Genomic DNA, 7615 nt, shown 5'->3' with positions numbered 1-7615 from the left:
GAGTTACAATATTTTCTCCCCATCTTTCCCCTACCCCCACCCCAAAGTAGCAAGCCTACCGAATACTCTTTCCCCCAATCTGTTTTCTCTTATATCCTCCCTTATCACCTCCCTAAATTTCTAGTAGGGCAAGATGGATTTCTATACCCCAGTACCTGTATATCTTATTTCCAAGTTGCATGTTAAAAAACAATTTTTTAAAACATTTGTTTTTAAAACTTTGACTTCCAGATTTTTTTTCCTTCTTCCTTCTTCATGTGCCCCTGCTGGGAAGAAAAGCAATTCAATATAGGTTGTACATGTGTAGTTACTCAAATCATTTCTATAGTAGTTATATTGTGAAAGACTAACTATGTTTCCCTCCATCCTATTCTGCCCCCCATTTACTCTATTTTCTCCATTGGCCCTATCCCTTTTAAAAAATGTTTGCTTCTAGCTACCCTCTCCCCCAATCTGCCCTCCCTTCTATCATCTCCCCTCTTATCCCCTACCCCCTTATTTTTCCTGTAGGGTAAGATACCCTATTGAGTGTGTATGTTATTCCCTCCTTAAGCCAAATTCAATGAGAATAAGGTTGTCCCATTGCCTTTCACCTTCCTGCTCCTCCCCTCCATTGTAACAGTTTTCTCTTACCTCTTTTATGTGAGATAATTTACCCTAATCTATCTCTCCCTTTCTCCTTCTCTTAATATATTCCTCTCTCACCTCTTCTGTTCTCCCCTCCTCTTCCCTTCCCCATTCCAACAGAGTTCCACACTGACCTTTTTTCTTTATCTTTGGTGTTAATGGTTTGAGAAGTCTGGAAACCACCATAACTGCTGGTGATTCAGTCTCCTGAAGTCTGTTCTGGTGGCTGCTGGTCAGGTCTCCCCGGGGCAAGAACCACGGGCTCACTTGGGGTTGCACTTGGCTCCCAGTGTGCTGTGATAGACCTTTCCTGTTGGTCTTCTGGGCTGTTTTCAGTGGGCAATTTGTTTCTCTCTGTCACTTTGTGGGTTCTGTAGCTTTAAAATTTGTTTAGAGTCATTTTTTTTACAGGTATGGAAGTGGTTGGAGCCAGAGCCTACACCAAGTTTGTGCTTCTACTACACCATCTTGGCTCCACCAACAGGTAAATCTTAAAGGGAAACAGAGAATTTCCCTCATCAGCCCTTGCTTTCTAGGTCTGGGTTTACTCCATGCTTGCCTAAAGTAGGTGGACTACCAATGAGCTCCACTCCGTCAGGGGACCTCAGTTCATAAGTTAATAGGAGGCAAAAATGAGAACTAAATAGGAGACTAATTCTTTTCTAGACAAATTAAAGGGTGTTATGCCCTAGCATCACCATAGCTATAACCAAAGACCAGCCTGCTATTACCACATCCTACATCCTGCTCCCACCCCCACCCCCACACAAGCTGCTGATTGAACCTGAAGGGGGAAAAGGAAAAGAAAATTGCCTTTTTGTTTTTACTCAGGAACACACACACACAAATAAACAGGAGTTAGGAAGACCTGAGCTCCAGTGTGTTTTCAGACACCTGCTAGCTGTGTAATCTTAGGCACATCACTTAACCTCTGAGTGCCTCTGTTTCCTCAACCATAAAATAAAGATATTGTTGAAGATCAAAAGAGATAATAATTGTAAACTTCAAAGTATAGCATCTAGCACATAGTAAGCATACAATACATGCTTGTTTTCTTCCTTTCCATATCTATCTATTTTAGTCCTCCCATCTATAAAATGGGAATAATAAGAGGGCTTATCTCACAGGATTGCTTTAAAAACCAAATGACAGATACCTTGGGTCTACTGAAATAGAGACTTCATTCAAGATAGATATCAATCTAGAGGAATCTCTCTCTCTCTCTTTTTAAAGATAGGCTATAATTTTTCTGCTAGATAAAGAGATTAGGTTAAATTACACATTAAGACATATTAAAACAAATTCTGCTTCTATGATTTTATATATACCCCATGGAGAGAAATATTATTTTGGTAACATCTAGCATCTGTCCATGGCAATCACTTGAATTGATCAAAGAAGATGATTACAACAAAGGCAACAGCTGGAAAACTTGGCATGCACTATTTAAGAATAACATAATCCCCTATTCATTTTTGTTTATGGAAAAGATGATGTATCTTCTCAGTTTTCTGAGGATGAATACTAACTTTTGAACAGCTGCAACAAGTCATAAGCCACAAAAGGAAGGTGCATATTTTATATAAGATGTAAAATGATATATACATGCAGAAATATACACATATACATGCATATATGTATGAGCATATATATGCATACATATAAATATTACATGTATGGATTCTTTATATGAAATCATCCATTGTCTGATTAGATGAGGAGGGAAGTTCTTTCTGAGTAACACTGCAAAGGTAGTTTTAAATATTTTTTAAACATTTTTATTAATTTTTAAGTATTTTGAAATTCTTTCTCATTACAAAAAGGTATAGACTGGCAAAACAAATTACCAGCATTAGCTATGTACAAGAAACACTTTATAAAATTCTTGACTTCATGTGGAATATCAGGGAATATCTGACACCTGCACTAGGAACTATCCAGAATGAAGGGTAAGAGGCTAAGCCAAAGTTGGGAGGAAGCCACTTGGAGATATCTGATATATAGGTTATGGAGATAAATTTTTTTTTTTTGGTCATTCTCCTAGAACTTGAGGTCCTGACCTCAGTTATATGCATAATCCCATCTTAGCCTTAACATTGGAAACATATTCACAAGATGCTAAAGTCTCTAAATTTTAAATTTGAATGGCGGTGGGGTAGGAGAGGATTCAGGGTAGCCTCAGTGTCTTCCTATGTGATTCCCTACCCTACAAATGGCTTCCATGAGTCTCCTTTTTTAAAACTACTTTTTACTTATGACTAAATTCTCTGCAAACTATTGGGACAAGATCTCCTTTGCACACCTGTGGGTATCCCTACAGCTGCCCACCTAATGTCTGGGATCAGGGTAATGTGTTTAAAACTGAAATAGTAAGTTTCTGTCCTTTAAGGTATACTGTGATCAATATTTCTCTATTATCTATTTCTATATTATTCTCAAGGTTTCAGCCTTAAATACCATCAGTTCAGAATGTCAACAAAGATGTATGTTACTATCCTAAATACTTTTTGTATAAGAAAAGTTAAAACATTTAAAAATATACCTCTCTTAACTTGAAAATTGAATAATATTAAACTGTAAAGAAGAGAGGGTAAGCATATTTTAATTTGGAAAAATGCTTGTGAATTATAGAACAGACCTTAATGGTTAATTGAACAAGCTGATAATTAGGACTGAAAGAACTCAGAATATGTCCTCCTGTGCTTCAACAGAAGTAAAAGCCCAAAGGTTTTGTAATTATTAAGAACATTTTAATGAATTTTGAAGGGTTTGTCCAACAGACTTCTTCATATATTGGGAATAGGAACAGGCAGTTCAGGTTTCTATTTCCTTTTGGGAGAATGTGGAAGATTTGAGGTGCTTTAGTCTCCTAGAAAACACTTGAATTGTAACTAATCAAGCAATAATTCAACAGAGGTTAGTTGTTAAAGGTAAAACAGTAAAAAGAATCACCTCAGTTGAAATTAATTATGCAGCTTACGGAAGTAAAAAAAAAGTCACTGATTTTGTTTAATGACAATGTGTACTAAAATTATAAAAGGAAAATTCAATGGAGTGAAGATGATCTGGGATACTTTTGGAATATGGAGAATGATATGGAATACTTTATGTGTCTATTCTTTATGATATATAGCTGGAGGTTCCTGGTCTTCAAAGTAGGGGACAGGAACATGAGGATGCCAAATAAGAGGGTGGGAACCAGCATGTGGTCCTGCTTTTTAGGTAGTCTTTAAGAATGAGCAAATTGATAACAAGTTTTCAATCTTGAAACTCTGCCAGAAAATTTTGAGATTTTACATGTTAACATTAGTAGTAATAAACCTCAAATTTGTTTTGGTCAAAATCTGTCCTGAAACCAAATCAGAAATATGGTACTAAGGATTCTCTCCCACTTTGGATAATCAGTAGAGCCTAAAATGAGAGATTGCCAGTTTATATGTTTTTGATAGTAGATTAACTGAAAAAAAAATTGTAGACCTTATAATATGAAGTGCTTGAAATAAAGGGGCCTTATATAAATCATGGTAAATAATTTCAGTTATTACTTAAGTATTCTATGATACGATTTAGGAATATAGATCTGGGTGTAGTTGAGTTGATTCTGGCTTTAAGTGAGACAATTTTGATAAGTCAGACTGTACTTTACTACTTGGCATTAAGACAAAGTTGGGAAAATGCATGGATCAGAAAATCTGATAGCTGTGTGATCTTGGACAAGGTAGTGTGCTTCCAGTGTTTTTGTTGACCTAAAGGATGTAAAAATTGTAATGTCCCTAACTTAACTGTGATAATCACTCTATTAGAAGTTCTATTAAAAATGAACTCTTTGATTCTCTTAGGATATTGACTTAGTTGCTAACAGACTGATATAAATATGTTTGAAAACCCTTTAGAAATATAGAATTACGTCCTTTTGTGGATTTTGACAAAATCATTTTTTTTTACTATAAATTGAAACCTTTGGGAGAGAAAACCTTATAAATGAATTCCATTAACCTAATAAGCTAATTACCCAGTTAGTATATTTTTGCATCTCATAGTTGTTTGCATGAGAAACATGCTGACTCTAAAAAGAACAACACTTGTTGAAACCAGGAAAGCTCTTATTTTATTTTACCTTATTGGGAGTGGGTGACCCCCCACCCTTTCCCCCAAGGGAGTACTCATTCAAACACAAAGTTATTTATTGCCTATTCCAGATTCAAATCCTCACCCCCCACCCCCAGCCCAGTTCCTCATTGGCTGGTTGCAACTTCCTAAACTGCCTATTCCATGTTTTTCTCCAAGATTTGTTCCCACCTCCCTTGTCATGCATTTAAATTAGCTTGTTTTCCCATGGGGTTGTATGTGCAAGCTTCTATCCTTTTACTTGATCAGAAGCCTGGTTTTGCTAGGTCACAGCTCTGGTTGGAAGTAGTTACTTCTGATTTACATCCTGTTACCTTTTCTGCAAAGCTGGGAGGATGTGTAAGTGTCACTCCTGTGGAAACAGAACTCCTGTTTCTCACATTCTCACATTCCCTCCTCCTTTCTTTTATTCAAATTCTCTTTCCCAGTCTTTCTTATATCTAGTTAATACTTCCTCATTCTCTTTATCATGTGCATTCTTCCCCACATCTATCTCCCCTTTAAGTAGCATATGTAATGGCAAGCAAAGTAGGATTTTGCCCCTTTGTTTCAGCTATTCAAGTGCCTTTGAAACTCACCTTTGTGTCAAGTCTTTGTTGGAAACAGTATACATCTTGTTGCCTTTAATAGGACTAAAGGAGTTTGGAGATCTTCCCTGCCCTTAATAGGCCTAAGGCCATCACATGGATCCCATGGTGGGAGGAGTTTGCTGAAATAGTGCAACAGGAAGGACAGAACAGGAAGGAACAGAACAGATAAAATCTTAAGCACAAGCTGGGACCGAGAGGAGTTAAGAGAGAGAAAGTTTGTGATGTTGGCAGTCTGTCTGTTGTTCTATATTGTTGTTACTTTGTCAGACAGAAGCACTCTGTTGATTTGTGTTAACTTTGTCAGACAGAAAGTGAATTGAGATGATAGTGCTGGCAATGAGTGTAAATATTGCTATAGTTTTGTTAAGCTTTATTTACCTAGAAACAGAAACTGTGAAGAACTTGGAGTGGAGTAGTCCCCTGAGCTGCAATATGGAACAAGAGTGGAGAGCTGCCCACCTGTGAATCCAGGCAAGAGCTGGGAGCAGTCAGCATATGGAGGAGGAGCTGTGGGGTTTAGAAGTCAGCCTCAAGTCAAGATGAGAGAACTTTACTTGGGTACTCTGTATTTATTAATGAGATTGTGACTTACTATGACCTACTTTCCACTACCCCTTAAGGGACTGGCTTAGGAAGGATTACCATGGAAGGATGATTGGAAGCTACCATGGAGTCAAGATGAAAAAAGACTTGACTTAGGTACTCTATACTGATTGAGGAGATTGTGACTTACATGAATGATATGTTTTGTCTAAGACTATGTGGTCACTTTAGTAATAAATTATGTTACATTGTTGTGCATGTTGTGCTTTAGGTTTCTGAATGTTTTACTTTAGTTTATTCACTATACTATGCAATTAGATCCTTGAAGTTATTCACAGCAGCAGTCCTCAGGAGAGTTGCTTATGATTGGTTTTACAGCATAATAAATATGGTAAGGTAGAAGGGGGAGATGTTGATCAATGGTACCCTTAGTATGTATAGATATGGAGACCCAAAAGAAAAAGGTGAGCAATCAATTTTCCATTTAAGATTCAGAAGTCTCATCTCATACAGCTGCGTGAAGGGAATGGGGAGCAAAGGGACATCACCTGATGAAGTTTTCTGGTATGGGTGCTATTCCAGTCATCTCCAGCAGAGTATCTTCTGAGCATCTTATTATAGAAGTCTTCTTTCCCATTTCCACTCTCTGACAAAATTGATCTTCACACAATTTTAAATGACCATTCAACCCTTATACTCTTATTATATTCTGATAAAATCAAAATTGGAACCTTGAACAATTGTCATCATTAAGAATTAGAATAAAACAAAGGGTGGCTAGGTGGTGCAGTAAGTAAAGCACTAGCCCTGGAGTCAGGAGGACTCAAATTAGGTTCCAGCCTCAGACACTTAACACCCACACACACACACACACACAAATTAGCCATGTAAACTTAGGCAAGCTACTTACCTCCAATTGCCCTCCAAATAAAAAAAAAAAGGAATTAGAATCAGGTTTTACACTTTGCTTTGGTAACAATTTTTATCTTTTACATTAATCCATTAGTCACTACCCCATCAGGAGGATGAGATTCCACTAAGGAATTAAAAATAGATGGCAGTACATGCATTGAGTAATCCATTTTAACACCACACATATAGTCATAAAACAATTCCAACTTTTAGTCATATTACGCTTCTTTTAAAGCATTTACAACATAAACCATTCTTCTTTTAACATTAACTATAACAAAACTGAAACAAGTATAATTATGTTAAAGTAACAGAATAATAGCCTGGTTTCACAAGCCCTTAACCTAATTGTTTCCATACTATTATAAATAAAGGACCCTAACTTATACAGGAATGTATGCTAGTAACAGATGTCAAAGCTAAATAATTAGTTGATATTTAGGATCAAATCCAAGGCCAAATAGCTCAGTCTTATACTTACATCATATTATCATAATCTCAGATGTTCCAACATCAATCTATTATTTAATAGATTTTTTTTTATTGTGCTTTAAAAGCTTTTGACCATAGAAATTTTGCCATAAAAGACTAGGGACATAACTAAAGCAAGGGAATAGTACTTCCCTGACTTCATGTCAATTTCAGTTGGAAGTTGAGTAGATTGCAAAATGCATTGAGCCAGGCTTAAAGTCAGCCAGTTGTCTTAGTGGGGAAAATGAGTCAGGAAATTACCTCAGCTCATGCAGAATAGTCATTCTCCTAACCTTCTGTAAGGGTTATGGGATTTAAAGATCTTCCATGCCCTGTTGGACTTG

Source organism: Petaurus breviceps, unplaced genomic scaffold (assembly GCF_028583685.1).
Source record: "Petaurus breviceps papuanus isolate PSGF00001 unplaced genomic scaffold, PetGlider_PUasm1.0 126, whole genome shotgun sequence".
Taxonomy (NCBI): Eukaryota; Metazoa; Chordata; class Mammalia; order Diprotodontia; family Petauridae; genus Petaurus; species Petaurus breviceps.
This window is presented reverse-complemented; position numbering follows the sequence as displayed.